Below are 22,798 nucleotides of genomic sequence, written 5' to 3' on the forward strand. Positions count from 1 at the left end.
TGCATTTTTTAAGGTTTACTTTTTGTTTTTATTTGAAAGGTAGAGTTTCAGAAAGAGAGGGAGAGAGAATCAGAGAGAGAGAGAGAGAGAGAGAGAGAATCTTCCATTCACTGGTTCACTCCCCTTACAGCTGCAAGATCCAGGGCTGGGCCCGGCCTAAGCCTGGAGCCAGAAGCTTCTTCAGGGTCTCCCACGTGGGTGCAGGGCCCCAAGAACTTGGGCCATCTTCCACTGCTTTCCCAGGCTCATTAGCAAGGAGCTGGGTCAGAAGTACAGCAGCCAGGTCTTGAACAGGTGCCTACATGGGATGCCAGAGTCGCCAACAATAGCATAACCTGCTACACCACAACATCAACCCCTTAAACTTGTATTTTTAATGTATCAGGCTGTTTCAAAGTAAGTGGCAGATTTACCTCTACTTAGAATATGTTTACACACACCATAATGTAGTTTATCCATGTAAATATATTTTCATGAGTAACTGCAAGTCAGAACTCTGTTTGTAATGTGTATGTTATTTAATTATTTTTGTCTAAGAACCTTTGAAATCTTCCTGTAGCTGTGCCATGTTCCTGTTTTTCATTTATCAAAATGCAGTCATTTTAACTAAAGAAACATTTGTAAGTAATGCAAACACTTTATTCAATCACATATATTTTAAGAAGAGATAATTTCAATAACCAAACAGGATGCTGCTCAGCATCTACTGTAGTAGAAATCATTTGACATATTTCTTCAACCATTTTCTGGTTCTCTAGTTAGAAATGGGGAAAAAAACCTGAATTCAGTATTTCTGAGAAATAACCTATCATTATAGATTTATAAATAAATGTCCAATTTTTTGGTAACAAAGTAAAGCAGTTTCTCATTTTGATTTTTGTTATAAGTAATTAGCTCATAAAATGACTTGTCTTCCATCATTAGAAAATCATAATTAGTGTTTCAAAAGAAAGATGAGTATTTTAGCATTTAAAAGGGATATTCATGATTAATAATCTCAGCTTCTGATGTACAATACTTCTCTGGATGTTCCATTTTTAAAATATAGAATATGCGATGTTTAATGGTGAAGTTTAAAACACATACTGCATGTTTGAATGACACGATTTTATTTTATTTTACTGGTACAACAAGCCATCCCTAGTTGTATGGTTTAAAGCTTCAGAATGTGTGCCATCACACTGTCACATATAGTTTATATATATTTTTGCTTATATAAAATTGGATATTTCCAATATTTTTATTTCTTTAGGGTCTCATGTAAACTAACAGCAAATTCAAGCAACCATAGAAATCTTTGATTTTTAAAAGGCACAGTTTCTATGTTAGAAATTCTGTGTGCTTTTGTAATGGTTCTCATGGTGAGCGCAAACACTATCAGTAGCAACCCATTAATTTAGTGCCTGTTCTCCTTTTTTTAATTTTAGCTTATTCAGATAGCAGATAAAATGGTCAGGACCCAACCTGAGCCTACTGAATCTTCTTTAGTACCTGATATGCAAGTAAGTCAAAGTTTATTTACTGTTTTAAAAAGATTTATTTACTTGAAAGGCAAAATGACACACTCATTCACACACAAAGAGAAAGAGAGAGAGAAAGAGAGAAAGAGAGAAAGAGAGAAAGGAAGGAAGGAAGGAAGGAAGGAAGGAAGGAAGGAAGGAAGGAAGGAAGGAAGGAAAAAAAGGAAGGGAGGAGGAAAGGGAGGGAGGGAGGGAGGAAGAGAGCCTTCATCCACTGGCTCACTCCCCAAATTGCAGCAACAAGTAGAGCTGGATCAGGCTAAAACCAAGAGCCAGGATCTAGGAACTCAAACTGGGTCTCCCACATGTGTAGCAAGACCCAATCTTGGGTCATCTTCTACTGCTTTCCCAGGTGTCTTAGAAGGGAGCTGGATTAGAAGCAGAGCAGCTGGTACTTGAATCAGCACTTGTACTATGTGGAAGCTTAACATGCTGCCCTGTAATCCTGGCCCCAAAAATTTGCTTATTTTTAAGGTGGTTCATAATTGATCTTCATTATTCTAACAATCCAACAAATGTAACCAATCAGTAAATATTATGGGTCTTCTTTGTTTATTATGTAAGAGATACTGTCTTTGTCATAGACAAATAAAAAGAAATCCATGTTTTAATGAAATTGACACTTAAAAATGATAAGCAATAAACGTCCATATAGCTGCAATGTACAGCAAACCAAACTACATACCTTTTGAGTGGTGCAGAGCGTTGGAGGGATTCAGAGGAGGAAGAGAGAGCATCTGACTGCAGGATTCAGAGACATTTTATGAAATATGTAGGTAGTTTTAGGTATGAGCCATATTTAATTATAATTACGATTCAATGATTTATTACAATAGGTATTTAATGTCTGTTTCACTCAGTAGAATTTAAATTTCATGAGAGCTATGACTACATCTCCCTTGTATCTAACACAATGGCCATATGTGAGTAGGCAATCAGTAATCACTGAATGAATAATAAATGAGTTCAAAAGGCAAACAATAAAATTAAAGTAAGTTGATATAGCCTAGTATTACTAGACAGAATGGAACTTTAAAATTTCTTTAAATTTTCTAAAATGGTCAGGACCCAACCTGAGCCTACTGAATCTGCACCGCTCTAAACGTATGTAGTTTTTGCTGTACATTGCAGCTTTATGGACATTTATTGCTTATCATTTTTTTTAATTTCTAAAAATTTCTTTAAAAGAAACTATGAAACAGAGGGAGCATATCTCTAGAGCCACACAACCTGGGTTTGAATGCTGACTGTCACTTACAAGCTATCTTAAAAGACTTATTTAGGGGTCAGTGTTGTGGTGCATCAGGTTAACTCACCGCTTGCCATGCTGGCATCCCTTATCAGAATGCCGATTTGTCTCTTAGGAGCTCCACTTCTAATCCAGCTCCCTGCTAATGTGCATGGAAAAGCAGCAGGAGATGGCCCAAGTGCTACGCATGTGGGAATCCTTGATGGAGTTTCTGGCTCCTGGCTCCTAGCTTCGTGGAACCATGGCTATTGCAGCCATCTGGGAAGTGAACCAGCAGATGGAGGACCTTTCTCTCTCTCTCTCTCTCTCTCTCTCTCTGCCTTTGCCTCTGTGTAATTCTGCCTTTCACATAAATAAATATATAAATAAATCCTTAAAAATACTTATTTAATTTTAATTTTACTGTGTGTTAGTTTCATCAGCAAAATTAGTTACTAATAAGATAAATATATATGTGTGCTATAAGAATGAAATGACTTATTACTGATGTAACACTTATGATAGTGTTTGGCACATAACGAGCAGCCAATAAATGTTAATTGCTATCATTACTGTGCTGACATTAAGTAGTAAGTGCTATCAATATTGGTATATACCACATACTGTCCTTAACTACCAAACATACATGACATTCCTCTGTAGGTTTTTTGAAATATAGAAAAGAAGTGATTACAACAAATATTAGCTGCTTTTTTGCTTGGAATGACTGGGCACTGTCTACTCAAACTGATCATTTTTACTAATATGATGTTACCACATATGTCATACACAGATGACCAGTCTTCAAAGAATTTGGCTCCAGTAAAGTACTGAGTGATGAAGGTAACACAGTGTAGTGTGGGGTCAGATTTGTGGCATAGTGGGTTAAGATGCTGCCTGTGATGCTGACATCTCATATCAGAGCAACAGTTTGAGTCCCAGCTACTGCATTTCCTATCCAGCTCCCCACTAATGCACTAGGGAAAGCACCAGAAGATAGCCTAAGTGCTTGGGCCCCAGCCTCCAACATGTGTGCCCAAATGGAGCTCCTATCACCTGGTTTCTGCCTGGCCCAGCCCTGGCTGTTGTAGCCATTTGAAAAGTGAACCAGCAGAAGATTCTTTCTCTCTTTTTTTTAATCTTTTTTTTTTCATTTATTAAACTTTTATTTAATGAATATAAATTTCCAAAGTACAGCTTATGGGCTACAATGGCTTCCCCCCTCCCATAACTTCCCTCCCACCTGCAACACTCCCCTTTCCTGCTCCCTCTCCCCTTCCATTCACATCAAGATTCATTTTCAATTCTCTTTATATACAGAAGATCAGTTTAGTATATATTAGGTAAAGATTTCAACAGTTTGCCCCATATAGCAACACAAAGTGAAAAAAATACTGTTGGAGTACTAGTTATAGCATTAAATAACAGTGTACAGCACATTAAAGACAGAGATCCTACATAATATTTTTTAAAAAAGTAATTAATTTTCTATGCCATTTCCAATTTAACACCAGGTTTTTTTTTCATTTCCAATTATCTTTATATACAGAAGATCGATTCTGTATATAATTAGTAAAGATTTCATCAGTTTGTACCCACACAGAAACACAAAGTGTTTCAGTACTAGTTATAGCATCACTGCACATTAGACAACACATTAAGGACAGATCCCACATGGGATGTAAGTACACAGTGACTCCTGTTGCTGACTTAACAATTTGACACTCTTGTTTATGGCGTCAGTAATCTCCCTAGGCTCTAGTCATGAGTTGCCAAGGCTATGGAAGCCTGTAGAGTTCGCTGACTTTGATCTTATTCTGATAGGGTCACAGTCAAAGTGGAAGTTCTCTCCTCCCTTCAGAGAAAGGTACCTCCTTCTTTGATGGCCCCATTCTTTCCACTGGGATCTCACTCACAGAGATCTTCCATTTAGGTCTTCTTCTTTTTTTTTCTTTTTCATGGTATCTTGGCTTTCCATGCCTACAATACTCTCATGGGCTCTTCAGCCAGATCCGAATGCCTTAAGGGCTGATTCTGAGGCCAGAGTGTTGTTTAGGACATCTGCCATTCTATGAGTCTGCTGTGTATCCCGCTTCCCATGTTGGATCCTTCTCTCCCTTTTTGATTCTATCAGTTAGTATTAGCAGACACTTGTCTTGTTTGTGTGATCCCTTTGACTCTTAGACCTATCAGAGCCATCGAATGTGAACTGAAATTGATCACTAGGACTTTCTCCCTCTCTCTCTTTCTCTCCACCCTGCTCTGTCACTCTGCCTTTCAGTGTAGTTACTTCTTTGACATTCAAAATACAATCCTATACTTTTCATTGTCTCAGGATTATAATACAATGAATCATTTTTAAGTGTGAAAATGCCTTTTAACATGAATTCTGGTTAGTTAAAGCTATAAGAACCAAATTTGAGATTAATAAAGAAAATAAAGATAAAGAAAACTCAGCACACCATGTTATAACATTAAGAACATTTCCTTATACCACAAGTTTTTCTATTGATCATACTATGGGAACATAACAGCAAGCTCTGTATTACTTTTTAGATAAAAATCATTGCAGTGCCAGAGTAAAAACGGGATAAACAGAAAAGTAAATGTTCTCTTTAATAATTCTACTTTATGTCCTGGAACCTCTTGATCATACATGGGAACAGATTATTTAGATTGCCTGCTATTGTTAGGGATCTTGGGAACTTGGGGTATTTGGACATTGTGTGAGAAAAATAGGAGAAAAAACAAAATGTAGCAGAGGACTTGGTGCTCAGATGTTCTTACATAACAATGGGAGTTTACGTTTTTCCTTCAGTTTGATGAGGGAGTTCTTCAAGTGTGTGTGTGCATGTGTATGTGTGTTAAAATAATTTTAGACTTACATAAAGTTGCAAAAACAGTAGAGTTCTATTTAAAGCTTTCACCCAGCTTGTTTACATCTCACATAGCTGTGGTGTATTATTAAAATCTAAGAAATTAACTTTAAAACAATGTTATTAGATAAACTATAGACTTTGGGATTCACCAGTCAAGCCATTCCTGATTAACATTGTTCCTCATTCCTACCCCCATCTGAGCAAGCACTCCTGTGGTCTCTTGTTTTGAGCACTGGTTAGTCAACGACGGGTAAGATCACCTGGGGGACAACCTAAGACAGGTACATCCGTGTATGAAGACCACATGGAAACGGGGTCAACAATGGTATGGCCAAGAATCATGCCTCCCGTTGCTCAAAAATAAATGAAAGGGGGAAATATGGTAGAATGAGAAGGCCATGCCAAGATGGCCGCTGTCAACAGAGTCTGCCTGGCAACAGGCTGTGATTGGATGGCTTCAGAAACTGCCTGGCAACAGGGTGTGATTGGTTAGGGCATAGACTGCCCCTTGACCGGATTGGCTGGTCTTGGCTATATAAGCTGTTGTAGCAACTGAAATAAACGAGTCTGCAGGCTGCTTTCCTCAGGCCTGCTTTCACCCGACTCCCGGGATCTGTGTGGTGACTCCGCGCCTCTTGCCCCCACCACACTCCTCCTCCCAGAAATGAATCCACTGCAACATCAGGCCATCTTCTACTGTTTTCCCAGGCCATAGCATGGAGCTGGATCAGAAGTGGAGCAGCCAGGTCTCAATCCACCACCCATGTGCTAGCACTGCAGGCGACAGCTTTACCTGCCATGCCACAGTACTGGCTTACTCTTTTTAAGTTACATTTTTCTTCAGATATAATTCACATAACATAAAATATACCATTTTAAAGTGTACACTTCTGTGATCTGTAGTTCATTCAAAATATTGTGCAACTATCACCACTATATAATTCCAAAACACTTCCATCACCCCAAACAGAAGGCTTATAACTATTAGCAGTCACTCTCAATTTTCCTTCTTCAATCGCTTGACAACCAATCTACTCTCTATTTTTATGGATTTACATATTCTGGGCCCTTCATGTAAATGGAATAATATCATTTGTTATTGTCACACACCTGACTTCTTTCACTTTACATTATGTTTTCATGGTTCATCCATGCTGTAGCATATATCAATAATTCACTTTTTATGGCTAAGTAATATCTTATTTATGGATATTCCACTTTGTTTTTGTGCATTAATTAATTGATGGACAATTTTTCCCATATTTTGGCTATTATCAATAGTGTTGCTAAGAATATGTGTATACAACTTTCTGTGTAGACATATTTTCATTTCTCATGGTTATATATCCAGGATTAGAATTTCTGGGTTGTGAGTGTAACTCTATGTTCAATCATTTGAGGAACGTCTAGTCATTTTCTCAGTATCTGCATGATTTCACATTTCTACCCATTGTGTGTGGTGGTCTAGATTATACCCCTTCTTCATCAGCAATTCTTCTTTTCCTTTTTCTTATATTTCAGCCATCCTATTGGGTATAAAGTGATATTTAGTTTCAGTTTTTATATGCATTTCCCCCATGACTAATGAGGCTGTGTATCTTTCCAAATACTTATGAGCCATTTTTAATATCATTTTTAGGAAAATGACTATTTGGAATAGTTTTCTATTTATAATTGAATTGTTTGTATTTTGTGTTCAAGTTGTTTGAGTTTATTATATATTCTGTATATGAATTACTTATCAAACAAATCATGAGAAACTAGTTTGTTCCATTCCATAGAGTTCTCTTTCTTGATGATCTTCTTTGCAGCATAAAAGTCTTTATTTTTGATGAAGGCCAATATCTTTTCTTCTTTTATTAATTGTGATTTTCATGCCATAGCTAAAAAACAAAGACCTAATCCATGGTCATGAAGTCATATTGCTATGTTTTCTGCCATGGCTCAATAGCCTAATCCTCTGCCTGTGGCACTGGCACCCCAGGTTCTAGTCCCGGTTGGGGCGCCGGATTCTGTCCCGGTTGCCCCTCTTCCAGTCCAGCTTTCTGCTGTGGCCCGGGAGTGCAGTGGAGGATGGCCCAAGTGCTTGGGCCCTGCATCCCATGGGAGACCAGGAGGAAGCATCTGGCTCCTGGCTTCGGATCAGCGTTGTGTGCCGGCCGCAGCGCGCGGGCCGCAGCGGCCATTGGGGGGTGAACCAATGGAAAAGGAAGACCTCTCTCTGTCTCTCTCACTGTCCACTCTGCTTGTAAAAATAAAAGAAAAAGATTTTTATAACTTTAACTCTTACATTTGTGTCCATTTTGAGATAGCTTATGTATTGTAGTGTGAGCTAGTTGGGGAGGAGTGTCAAAATCATTCTTTTTCATGTGGATACCCAGTTTTCCCAATGTCATTTTTTAAAAGCTACTCTTCCTGGGGCTGGTGCCGTGGCACAGTAGGTTAGTCCTCTGCCTGTGGCACCGGCACCCCATATGGGCGCTGGTTCTAGTCCCAGCTGCTCCTCTTCCCATCCAGCTCTCTGCTGTAGCCCGGGAAAGCAGTGCAAGATGGCCCAAGTCCTTGGGTCCCTGCACCCACGTGGGAGACTGCAGGAAGCACCTGGCTCTTGGCTTCAGATCAGTGCATCTCTGGCCATTGCAGCCATTTGGAGAGTGAACCAATGGAGGGAAGAACTTTCTCTCTGTCTCTTCCTCTCACTGTCTGTAACTCTACCTCTCAAATAAAAAATAAATTCTTAAAAAAAAAACACTCTTCCCTCTATATACTTGACCCCATTGTTAAAAATCATTGATGCTTAGGTTCTGTTATTGGTTCTCAATTCCATTCGGTTTATCTGTGTTTTTATCCTTATGCCAGCAACGCACAAGTCTTGAACTCTGTAGGTTTATGGTAAGTTTTAAAATTGGGATGTGTGAGTTCTACAACATTGTTCTTTACTTTTTTTTATTACTATACAACTTTTCAGATTGTTCAAGGTCTCTTTTGTTCCCATATGAATTTCTTAATTTTTTTTTTGTTTTTAAAGATTGATTTATTTATTTGAAAGTCAGAGTTACACAGAGAGAGGAGAGGCAGAGAGAGATAGAGAGAGAGAGGTCTTCCATCTGCTGGCTCACTCCCCAGCTGGCCGTGATGGCTGGAGCTTTGCAGATCCGAAGCCAGGAGCCAGGAGCTCCTTCCAGGTCTCCCACGTGGGTGCAGGGGCCCAAGGACCTGAGCCATCCTCCATTGCTATCCCAGGCCACAGCAGAGAGCTGAATTGGAAGAGGAGCAGCCGGGACTAGAACCGGCACCTATATGGGATGCTGGCACTTCAGACCAGGGCGCTAACCCACTGTGCCACAGCGCCGCTCCCCCCCCACATGAATTTCAAGATTAACTTATACATGTATGAAAATCAGTAACTCTTTATGTTTCAGAGTAAATACATATTTACAACACTGAGTATTCCAGTTAATAAACATATGTATTATTTTCCTTAGTTTGCCTATATTTCTCTGTGTTTTGGCTTTTAATAGTTGTATTATAAATTGTCTGGATATGTGTGTGTGTGTGTGTGTGTTTTATTGAGAGAGAAAGAGACAGAGACAGAAATAGATGAAGAGGGCCAAGTAGAGAGAGAAAGACAGAGACAGAGACAGGGATAGAGAGAGAGATCCTAAAGTATTTCATGAGATTGTAGAGTGTGGCAAATCTGAATTCTGAAGGGCAGGCTAGCAGACTGGAAAATCCAGAAAGTGTTACTCTTGTAGTCCTGAGTCCAAAGCCCAGAAGCTTGGGCAGAATTTATATATTGTAATCTATAGGCACAATTTTCTTTTCAGAGACAGAGGGTGATATGGAGTGTGTAAGGTCTTCCATCCACTGGTTAACTCCCCAAGTGGCCACAGCAGCCAGGGGTGGGCCAAGCTGAAGGAGCCAGGAACTTCTTCCAGGACTCCTATGAGGGTACAGGGGCCCAAACCCTTGGGCGATCCTCCACTGCTTTCCCAGTCACATTAGTAAGAAGCTGGATTGGAAATGGAGTCTCGGATTCAACCTGCTGCCCACATGGGATGTCAGTGTTGCAGGTGGCAGCTTATCCCACTATGCCACAGTGCCGGCTTCCAGCACATCTCTGGGGGACATCAATCTTTCCTCCTAAGGCTTTTAGTTGTATTGTACGAGGCCCACTAGTATTAAGCAGGATAACCTACTTTACTCAGTATCTATTAACTTTAATATTAATTACTTCTAAGAAATATTTTTGAGCAACACCTAAAATGGTATTTGAATAAACAATTGGGTACCACAAACTATTCAGATTGAAATATGTAATTATCATACATAGTATGATTTTGTGTTATTTTGTCATTCCACCAGATTTTTAAATTCTATGATTTTAGGGTGAGTGTCTTGGCACAGCAGGCTAAGCTGCTTTTTTATATGCCCACATCCCATATCAGAGGGCTGTTTCAAGTCCTATCTACCCTGCTTTCAGTCCAGTTTCCTGCTAACGTATCCTAGGAGGCAGCAGGCCTGTAACTCTGCCTTAAAATAAATATTTTAAAAAGTAAAATTAAGCTTCAATTGTTACCTAAAAATAGATAACGAAGAAACAAGGATAAAAATGAAGAACAATACACAATCTGGATAATAGGTCATCAGAACAATCAAGAGCTAAGTAGTTTTACACTGATAATGATTATAAAATGTGCAATCATTAATTTAGAGTAATCACTATGATGAATATTGAACAATTTCTATAATTTTATTCTGTTCCCAAATGTTTTATTGATAACCCTTCCTTTCTCATAATCTAAACACCACTTTCATCATAATACCAATTTCTTATTCATGTGTCTTTCTGTTCTGTTCACTCATAACTCTCCCCTCTTTCCCTCATCACAAGTACCAAACAGCTTTTACTTTCGTGGGGTTTTTTTTAAAGATTTATTTATTTGAAAGGCAGAGTTACAGAGAGGCAGAGGTAGAGAGAGCTAGAGAGGTCTTCCATCTACTAGTTCACTCACCAAATGACTACAATGGCTGGAGCTGTGCTGATCCAAAGCCAAGAGCTAAGCGTTTCCTCTGGGTCACCCACATGGCTGCAGGGGCCCAAGGACTTGACCATCTTCTAATGCTTTCCCAGACCATATCAGAGAACTGGCTCTGAAGTGGAGCAGCTGAATCTCAAACCGGTACCCATATGGGATGCCAGCACTGCAGGTGGAGGCTTTACCCACTACGCCAAAGCGCCAGCCCTTTATTTTTGTCTTTACAATATACTTTGGAAACTAGTGGTAAAAATAGACATGTCTTTTTCAAATTGTTCTGATAATTATTCATCATTTTTCCATTAAACTTTGAAAGATTTAGTTGTTGTTTGAGTGGAATGGCACTGAATTTTTGAGTAAATGTGAGAGAAACTGACATCCTGACAATACTGAGTCCTTGTATCTCATCGTTTTGTGTGTCATCAATTTACACTAGCTTGCTAACAATTAATAAAGGTATAAATATAATTTTCTAGAGCCAGGCTTCACACATCTTTTGATAGACTTACTAGTATTTTGCATACGGGTTTTCTGAGAATACAGTGTTTTTCATTTCAATTCAATTTTCTTTCTTTTTTAAAAGATTTATTTTATTTATTTGAAAGACAGAGTTACAGAGAGAGGTAGAGACAGAGAAAAGTCTTCCATCCGTTGGTTCACTCCCCAAACGGCCGCAACCACCGGAGATGCACTGATCTGAAGCCAGGAGCTTCTTCCAGGTCTCCCATGTGGGTGCAGGGGCCCAAATACTTGGGCCATCCTCCACTGCTATCTCACGCCATAGTAGAGAGCTGGATTGGAAAAGGAGCAGCCAGGTCTCGAACCAGTGCCCATATGGGATGCCGGCACTTCAGGCCAGGGCTTTAACACACTGCACCACAACGCCGGCCCCTCAATTGCATTTTCTAACTATGTATAAAATCACTCCTAATTTTTGTGTATATTGACCTTAGTTTTAGCAATACTGCTTATTCAATTTAATATTTGATCTGAATATTTGCTTTGATTATATAGTTATATACTTAAATCATTTATGGACAAAAATAACATTTGTTCCTTTATAATTTCTATTTTTTAAATTTTCATTTTGTTTTAAAACATATATAGTCTCTACTGTAATGCTGAAAATACATGAGAATAGTCATCTCTGACTGTTTGCATTAAAGAATGCACTTAATATTTCACTAGTAAGTATCAAGTTTATATACAATGTAGTAGATATCATTAAGATTAAAATATTTATAGTTTGTTAAAATCAGATATTAATTTCACTGATTTTTCACCCCTATTAAAACAATGGTATTTTATTTCTCTTTGTGTCTATTAAATTTAGTAATAACTTTTTTATTATTAAATTGTTATTAATTTTGGGAAGAAATCATACTTGAAATACATTTGGAAAGTGCATTGCTGGATTGTTTGCTAATTCACTATTCAGTATTTTTTTCCTTCTATGTTTCTGGGATTGGCCTAATATTGTCCTTTCTTGTATTGTATTTATCAGTTTTCTGTGTCAAGCTTACAAAATTCATGAGCAAAGAAATACTCCTTTTTCTATTCCCTTTACCTGTGGGCGTAGGAAAGAGATTATTTTTCCTGGAGGTTTTGTAAAGCATACCTTGTGACACATTCTGGACCCAATATTTTAGAAAGCAGTAGATTTCTGATATTAATTCAGTGTATTTAATGTCTATAGGCATTTTCTAAGTAATTCAGTAAACTGTGATCCATTTTAATTAATATATATTTATATATCCACCTTAAAAATTCCTATTTCATTTCATTTTTCTATTTAGTGGCATAGAATTGTCCATATCATGCTCTCATAACTAAAATTTCTTGCAAAAGCAATAGACTCTCTTTCCATGTGACTATTCTGTGCATCCCTTCTATTTTTTAAATAATATTACCAGAAATTTCTATGTCCTACAAGTTAATATTTCAGTTTTCAATCCTCTCTATTGTTTCTTTAAATCAATATCATATCTGTTATTGTGCTTATAATTTTCTTATTTTTTATGTTTTGGCTGTATACTGATGATTTTTATCTAGCTTTTCAATGTAAATTCTTGCCTCTATAATTTTCAGCCTTTCTTCTTTACAAATACATTAATTTAGAGCATCAATGTCCTCCTAAATATTGCTTTTTCTGCATTCTCCAAGTTTTTATTTATAATGATTTCATTGTTCTTTACTTATATGTATTTGGTATTCTCTACTGTGGTTTCCTATTTAGATAATTATTTATTCAGAAATTTATCTTTTTTGGTGTTCTTAATTCTCACATAGAGGAGTTGCACGCACAACCTTTATTTGGTTATTATGTTGGTTAACAGATTTACATGCAGGGGCAGTCCCTCAGGATATGCAACTGCTCAAAAGTTGGTATAGGACTACCATCTAGAAGAGAAGGAGGGCCAGCGAACTTGCCTGAGGGAGATGGAAATTGGAGATAGGGCTCAGGTGTCTAAATGATGTCACTCAGTAGCAGTTTGGGGAATCTTGGGTCACAGAACTCCAAAGTACAACAGTGGCTTGGGGCCTTTATTGCCACAGGGTTTATCTTATCTATGACTAACAGATGTGCAGTTTCACAGGGTATGCAAAGCAGGCAGACTCTAAATGACTCAAAATCTGTTCATTTGGGTGTGTTTAAAACAATTGGATGTCTTAAATATTGAGTTTTGTGCCAGAGGGTATTTGAACTAACAAGTTGCAGCATGCTATGAAGAAATAAACAACCCAGAGGCCAATATACAGAGGCCATCTTTGACTCATTTATATAGCAAGTTTGAAAAATGAAGATGCATTAGTTCAATGTGCCATGTTGCTTGAACTGCTATGCTTAACTCTTTACCAAGGAACATTGTGCTGAAATGGTCTGTATTTCAAGTATGCTGTATTAAAGAAATATTTTAAACTCTAGTAGTAATTTCACAATGAACAGGATGAAGTAGTTCCTAGCTAGCTACCACCAGTATCTGGTTTTCCAATATGAGCCAAGGTCACTGAAATGTAACACGTGGTGAGAGGCGAAGGAATCATGAAGCTACATCATCTGATTCAATGCTTCATTTAAAAGATGAAGAAATTGAGTGACAAAAAAGCCCAAATGCTTTGTTTATAGTCACATAGGTAATTAGTGACAGTATCATGTCTAAAATCCAGCTCTCATGGTTCTCAGTCCAGTAGTTTTCCTACTATACCATAACCGGTTGGGAAGTTGTATTAACAATTTTTTAAAGATTTATTTATTTATTTGAAAGGCAGAGTTACAGAAAGGCAGAGGAAACGTAGGAGAGAGAGGTCTTCCATTCTCTGGTTCTCTCCCCCAAATAGCCACGATGACCAAAGCCAGAGAGAGGTCTTCCATCTGATGGTTCACTCCCCAACTGGCTGCAATGGCCAGAGCTATGCTGATCCAAAGCCAGGAGCCAGGAGCTTCTTCCAGGTCTTCCACGAGGGTACAGGGCCCCAAGGACTTGGGTCATCTTCTACTGCTTTCCCAGGCTAGCAAAGAGCTGGATAGCAAGTGGAGCAGCCAGAATTTGAACCACTGTCCATACTGGATGCTGGCACTACAGATGGCAGCCTTACCTACCATGGCACAGTGCCAGCCCCTGTATTAGTAAACTTATGAATAGTATCCACCAGTTGTACTCCTGCAACGCTGTGTCCCTTTTACATAAGTCCCCATTTTGTCTTACCAAAACTTTTTGTTATAAAGGATGGTAACAAACTAAAATTGTCAACAGAAATAAAGCCAGGACTAGCACATAGATGTCCACTCCTAAGCCCTTCCTCTTTATTCTACTTAACAGTGATAGTGGGAATACAGTTATATTTAGCAGAGATACAGTTAGTGCTATATTACTACCCTGAAATTTCGTCCTCAGTAGCAATTTGTCTTACTAAATCAATTTTCTCAAAATGTAATTTGAAAAGAACCACAGTGCACAATGTTATCAATTTGAATTCATTCTTAGCAATGGGTGCTCATTTCAATAGGTATTGAATATAAACAAGTTTCTGCTTGCTCCTTAATAACTTTATCCTCACAAGAAACAGCGTATATGAGATATGAGGGATGCACACTGTGGGTTTGGTTTGGTTTTGTTCTTCAGAGAAAGATAGTAATGGAAAGTGTTGACCAGGTGCTTGCATCACTAACTCTTGTGATCCCATCTTTTAAACGTATCAGCCTTGGTTTGTTTTACTACTCTCTTAAATTATGAAATTGAAGTAGAGAATGCTTACAAGTTGCTTCAATGTTCTTTTTAAGATTTAGGCACATTTTCCTCTGCAAATGGTATGAGGGACATCTTTAAAGCTAATTTTGATTCCTCAAAAAAAAAAGAGCTGAATATACAGTAAGCACAAAATTTACATTTATATGCAGACATGAGGAAAGTAAGAGAATCTGCTGTGAAAGGTGAATATTTCAAAAATATTTGGAGTATGCATATTTCAAAGTAAGTTATGCTTATAATCTGTCAATCTTGAAACATAGATCATCTGTAACTAAAGCACTTCACCTGAGTCATGCTAATTTTACAGAATAAGGTATTCTTTTCTCAGTTTATTAGTCCTCTTTTATTGCTTCTAGTACAAAAGTGTTCCACAGAAAAATAACACTGATGACCAGACAACAGCATTTCATAAGTGTCTCTGGCATTAATCAGTGTGCTTGAATCCAAGGAGCTATTATTTTAGCCACATTTAAATCCTGATTGCATTTTGTTCTGCCTTGGCAATGTTCACAATGTGATGTTCATTAGAATGTATTTTAAGCTTTCACATGCTGGCATGGCCATTATTTGTATCCTGCACTCTGAGCAGTAAATCATGTGGAAGAAGCTTAGATGCAGAGTTCCAGGCTCTGAAATTTGCCTCATTTTTTGTTTTAATTTTGTTCTTTAGTGTTTCTCAAGGACTGAGAGGGTGCTTAGAATATAACTATCTCCGGAAACTAAGCACATGAACAGTTTCAACTAAATTTGGAACTTGCCCCATCAGAGGAGATATTTCGCGATGCCTGGAGATATTTTTGGTTGTCATAATCTGTGGGTACAGCTGGCTTATACTAGGTAGAGGCCAGGAGTGCTGTTAAACACCCATGATACACAGGACAGTTTTAACTAAGCACACAAATTGGGAAAATCTGAGATTCGTACCTTTATCAAGCAAATTTAAAGGTGTCTACCCAGTTCCTCTGGTACTCTCTCTCAGGTAAGTCACCATAAAGTAGATTGAGTATATCCTGGTATCATGTTTCATGTTAGAAAATTGCAGAATAACTTCTGATGCTTTGAATAGTTTGAGAAAGTAATAAAGAGCTCAACGTCCTGAAGTTATGCCTATCACCAAAACATTTGTGTCCCTGTTCTGGAAACACTTTGAAAGACTTCAGAAAGAACTACATCCCTCCCACTGTACATTTTCTTTAGTAGTGTGGAGCCTTCATATGAGGAGCCAGTTATGAATTGGCCAGTAGAAACAAACTGTGAGATAAGCCAAGTTTTGCATCCACACCTAACTTTCCGTAGCTTCTACCCTTTTCTTCCGCTTGCCCAGACTGAGAAACCTTATTAATAAGGCAAATTATTGGCCGGTGCCACTGCTCAATAGGCTAATCCTCCGCCTTGCAGTGCAGGCACACCGGGTTCTAGTCCCGGCCGGGTCGCTGGATTCTGTCCCGGTTGCCCCTCTTCCAGGCCAGCTCTCTGCTGTGGCCAGAGAGTGCAGTGGAGGATGGCCCAAGTGCTTGGGCCCTGCACCCCATGGGAGACCAGGATAAGCACCTGGCTCCTGCCTTCGGATCAGTGCGGTGCGCCGGCAGCTGCGGCGGCCATTGGAGGGTGAACCAACGGCAAAGGAAGACCTTTCTCTCTGTCTCTCTCTCTCACTGTCCACTCTGCCTGTCAAAAAAAAAAAAAGACAAATTATTTAAGTTTTTTTTAAACTTCTTCATCTTTAAAGTCAGAATAATACATTGTTTAATGATGAGAACCAGAGAGCAACTGGTAACTTGTGTTATTCCCTGGGCTCCTCTGGAAATAGTATCCAACTCTCTTCATTGTGTAGCAGATTAGTGAAAGTAACGGTAGACTTTCAGATCAACCAGAAAGAAGCATCAATAAAGTGAATTAAAAGAGATGGTTTCCTTCTGTTTTGTTTCTTTCAGCTCCTCACATTATATACCATATAGGCAGCTAGCTGTTCTTCAACAGAACACATGCTTCAGGAAAGCACATAGAATGACTATATTTAATGCTTACATAGATGTCTTTCAAAAATTCATGAAAATGTATGTTCTGAAAAAAACTCATAGATCACAAAAAATTATTCATCCTCAAATAAACTAATCTTTTAAATTCCATTTTCCATCCACTTCTTGAAACTTCCTGTGTTGACACTGTGTATAATACAATATACCATCTAAGTGCTTTATGTTCTTAATACATTTAGTTCTCAACACAAATCCCATGAGGTAACTATTAATATCTTCCTTTGACTGATAAGCAAATTTGGGCACTGAGATGCTAAATAAATTGTTCAAGTTCACCTAGCTGTTAAGGCAGGAATGCCAAGATTCAAATCCAAGAGGTCTGGTTCTAAAATATTTGGATATGAGTCTCAAAGAGAGAATTCAGAAGAGAATTAGAGTATGACAGTTTTTTCTCCAAACAGGAAATCTTTCCAGAACAACAGTTGGTGTCTTATGAATTGAATGGGAAGAAAAGTGCAGTTCAAATGTATAAAAGTAAACCATATTTTAAAGCAGAAGTTAATAAGATACAATTGAACGAATGCACGTGGGTCTTGAAGTCATAAAGACTTTTTCTTTTAAATTTAAAACTTTGTTGTTATTTATTGTTTTTTTCAAAGAAACCTTTTTATTTAATGAGTACAAATTTCATAAGTGCAACTTTAGGAATATGGTGATTCTTCCCACCATACCTGCCCTCCTGCCCCAATTCCCACCCTGCCTCCTCCTCCCTCTCCCATCCCCAGTCCCATTCTTCATTAAGATTCATTTACAATTAAATTTATGCATAGAAGACCAACTCTATACTAAGTAAAGATTTTAACAATTTACACACACACACACTAAAAACTAAGAACAAGTTTTACTGTTAATTCAAAATCATAAAGACTTTGGTCCTAAATCCAGTCTTCCTAGATAAAGGAGTTCAGTGACTGTGGGCAAATTACTATGGTGTCTGATCCTCACCTTTTTGAAGATCAAATTAATAAACTTTATAAAATAGCTTAAATAGTATACAATATTCAATACATAAGAGGCACTTGGTAAATGTTAAGCTCTATCCATGCCTCCAAGATTCTTCCCACATCTATTCTTCTTCCAAGGGAGCTAGACAAAAATTTTCTCCTCTGGAGTTCTCTACTCTACAGAAAGCAAATGCTAGATCATATAAGGAAGATGACATCCTAGATAATACAAGGGGCTGTAAATACTTCCTGTGCTTAGACTGGAAATATATCTCAGCTACCTTTGAGTATTTATATATCTACTTTGAGAAAAGAAATGATATAGTAGATATATCATCATTAAAGATTTTACCTTAGAACAGTCATATGGCTAATAAAAGCAATTCAATAGTTACAAAATGATTTTTAATAAAATAAACATGTTTAGGAAGTCCAAAGTGAAAGTAAGTATTGTATGTAGGGTGAAATATTATTTGTTTTTATCATTGTGTACACACATATATACTTACCAGTATATGTCTGTATACATACACATACATATGTATGTACATAAAACATAATTTTCTTATGGTAAAAATGTTTGAACAGCACTACATTAGAGTCTGGATTTAGATTTTGTTTCTATCAGTATGTGATAATAACATATAATTCATGATACCTAATCTGATCAGTTCCCTTTGTGATCATTGCCATGATATTATAGAGTGACTAGCCAACAATGGGATAGTGAAGTCTTCGACCATAAAATGTAATGACTTTTTTTTTATTGATGTCCTACTTGCCTATGACAGTACTCTAACTAGACTAGTCAATGAATAACAATTTGATTTTATGAAACAGTGTAATAACAGGTGAAGTACCCCTTCATTGCTTTCAGAACCATATCCTAAACAAGAAACAATTATGATGACTCAACAGATCTTTTAGGAAAAAAAAAAAAGAAACCCACTTCATTTGCATTTTTTCTGAATGTTTCAATAATTGGTAGACTAAAGATTTACCCCAAAATAATGCCTCTAGATATCAAATTTTTGCCACATTTTAACATGATAGAGAAATGTTGACCAGATGACAGCAAGCTAGGGGAATGTATAGACAAAGAATGTAATTTAATGTGATAATCTGAAAACGTGAAAAAGAATGCTGCGGGGCCAGCGCTTGGCACAGTGGGTTAATGCCTTGGCCTGAAGTGCCAGCATCCCATATGAGTGCCAGTTCAGGACCCAGCTGCTCCACTTCCGATCCAGCTCTCTGCTATGGCCTGGGAAAGCAGTAGAAGATGACCTGGATCCTTGGGCCCCTGCGCCCATGTGGGAGACCCGGAAGAGGCTCCTGGCTCCTGGCTTCAGATCAGTGCAGCTCAGGCCATTGAGGCCAATTGGGGAGTGAACCAGAATATGGAAGACCTCTCTCTCTCTCTCTCTCTGTCTCTCTCTCTTCCTCTCCTCTGTGTAACTCTGACTTCCAAATATATATATATATATATATATATATATATATATATTTACAAATATATATATATATATATATATATATATATATATATATATATTTACAAAAAGCAACCATATGGGGCTGGTGCTGTGGCACAGCAGGTAAAGCCACCGCCTGCAGCATCCCATATGGATGTTAGTTTGAGTCCTAGCTGCTCCACTTTCAATTCAGCTCCCTGCTAATGCATCCGGGAAGGCAGGGGAAGATGGTCCAAATCCTTGGGTACCTGCAACCATGTGGGAGACCTGGAGGAAGCTTCTGACTTCAGATTGGCCCAGCTCCAGCCCTTGTGGCCATTTGGGGAGTGAACCAGCAGACAGAAGATCTTTCTCTCTGTCTATAACTCTGCTTTCCAAATAAATAAATCTTAAAAAAAAAAGAAAAGAAAAAAAAAATGCTGTATGGGATGCCCGTATCTCACATCAGAGTGCCTCATTCAGGTCATAGCTCCACTTCTGACTCAGTTCCCTGACAATGTACACCCTGAGAAGCAACAATGATGGCTCAAGTACTTGAGTTCTTGCCACCCACATGGGAGACATTGAGTTCGCAACTCCTGGGTTTAGTCTGGTCCTGCCTCAGTTGCCTTGGGTATGTGGGGAGTGAGCCAGCGGATGAAAGACCTCTCTCTGTTTGTCACTCTGTCTCTGTGTATCTTTCTCTACATTTCAAATAAAATAAAATAAATAAATGTAAATTGAAAGTTTGTGGGTAGTAATTTATTGTTTTAAAAAAGAACGGTGTCAACATAAAAGGATATCAACATGGTTTTTTCTTGTGGATTCTGGTCTGTTTAAAGGTTTTGTCAGTGAATTTTCTAAAAATTTGAATGATATATATTTCAAATTAGTGTACATCAGAAATCTGAGTGAGGAAGAAAATGCTTTTGATGATAAAAATCACAATCCTGCTGGATTATCACAGGTTGGTAAATGGCATGTGAAATCTAAAACTATGAATTATAATTTGGATAAGTATAAGGTCCTGGATTTGGATCCTAAAAGGCAACTATGCAACCACAGAATAGGAAAGACATGGTTTATCAGCTCAGGAAAGGGAAAAGAAAAAGTAAAAAAAAAAGAATAGAAAAATATCTGTATATTTTAGTTTAAACTGAATGCAAAATGTGTTTACCCTCAAAATGTGAATTATAATATAATTATGGTTATAGTAATACAATCATACTACTTTAAAATATTTATTTATTTATTTGCCTATTTATTTGAAAATGAAAGAGAAAGAGATCTTCCATTTACTGGTTCATTCCTCAGATGTTTTCAACAGCCAGAGCTGAGCCATGCCAAAGCCAGGAGCTGGGAAAGCACCTATGCAAGTGGCAGGAACCCCTTGATGATCACCGCTGAGTCCCGGGGTATGCATTGCCAGGAAACTGGAGTGAGAAACCAGAGCCAGGGATTGAACCCAGGTTCTCCAAAATAGATTGTGAGCATCTTAACTGCTAGACTAAACACCTACTCAAAGATAGTGTTTTACATAAGAAAATTAATAATATTTCACAGACCACACCTGAGTATAGTGTTCAGTCTTCTGAGTCATATTTTAAGAGTTTGTCTACATAAAAGCAATCAAACTGATGAAAGATTTAACAATTTCACATGAAGAACAAGTACAGGAACTTCAAATGTTTAATCTGAAAGAGAGGAGTCAATGAAAGGATAATAAATTCCTTTGGTAAAATCTCAAAAGAAGAAATGTGATTGTTGGGTGAGAGTTATCATATATCAAGTTTCATATCAGTGTAGGTAAAAGCATCGATGCCTCTGTAGGTTATAACTTACCAGGTGAAATGAAGAACTATTCACTTGAAAAACTAAAAATCATTTCTGCAGGAATGTTGCAAACTGAATAAAAGTATTGGACTGTTCTGCTCTACAATGGCCTTCCAGGTCCTTGCCAACCTTTAAAGTAAATAATTCTTCAAATGAATTATATGTATATATATATATATATATAATATTACATTATGGCCTTGGGATTGTTCTTGCATTATAAAAAATGATAAACTATTAAAACTCCAAAGGATTACAAGTCTCTACATTAAACATTTTAAATGATAAATGCTGGTTGACACTAGTTGGCATCACCCAAACTTGAAACTTACAGTAATAGAAATTCATATAATAAAGGGATAAATATAATAAACTCCATGACAAACTTCAAGTAGTTACATGAAAAGTGATATCATATGTCTGTGATGCCTATCAAATTAAAAGGGACAAAATTCCATCTGAATAGTTTTAAACATATGTATAGTTTTTCTCATACATATTTTAAAGCACAAAAGTATGCTAGATTGTTTTTCACTTTTATTTTGGTGTTAGATAAATGGAATCTGAATTCCCAATTGCAGAATGATCTGCTGGGAGCAAATTGTGCTGGCTTCAGACATCCAGATGTTCTATTCCTTTGGTAGCTGGCAAACAGCCCAATTAGTTCAAATACTGCCCATTTTGGAAAACTGTTTTTTTTTTCTTTTTTTTTTTTGTATTATAAAGAAAAATCCCCTTAGGACCAATCTTAATAAGAAAATAGTCTTTAGATTATTCAGTCATCAAGACAACAAAAGCAATATGTAAATCACCAAAAAGTTGGATTACCAAGGCATTGCTGAATTTTTAACATTTGTTTACAAATTCCCCCTAACAGGCTTGTGTCAATCCTCTGTTTTGGCAGAACATTTGTCAAAACATCGATTACAAAAAGCATCCTAAATGAGATGACTGGCACCACTAATCATGTCATCAATGTTATTAATTGTTATTCCATTTCTAAACATGCTTTTCACTGCTTCTAGGTAGATGGACTCTAGGCAGAAAGGAATCCTTTAATATAGCAAATTTAATACCTATTTTGGTGTGACATACCAAAACATAGCATAACATCCAATCATCATGAAATATAGAGTTTTAAAATATTAGGTAGTCAAAATATACATTCTATCTACATGGATATATATATTTATAAATTAATTAGTAATTTCCTAGAATGATATGCTTAGTGCAATCTAAACCACAGTTATAAATTTCAAAAGGTAACCAAAAATGGTAACAACAAATTAATGTGAATATGCCAATATACCGTTCCTTATAATCTTGTACATATTTATATTTAAATAATCTTTTTTTAAGATTAATTTATTTATTTGAAATTCAGAGTTACACACAGAAATAAGGAGAGGCAGAGAGAGATCTTCTATCTGCTGGTTCACTTCCCAATTGGCTGCAATGGCCGGAGCTGAGCCAATCTGAAGTCAGAAGCCAGAAGCTTCTTCTAAGTCTTCCACGCCCCAAGGACTTGGGCCATCCTCCACTGCTTTCCCAGCTCATAACAGAGAGCTGGATCATAAGTAGAGCAGCCGAAACTCGAACCATCACCCATATGGGA

Source organism: Lepus europaeus, chromosome X (genome assembly GCF_033115175.1).
Source record: "Lepus europaeus isolate LE1 chromosome X, mLepTim1.pri, whole genome shotgun sequence".
Classification (NCBI taxonomy): Eukaryota; Metazoa; Chordata; class Mammalia; order Lagomorpha; family Leporidae; genus Lepus; species Lepus europaeus.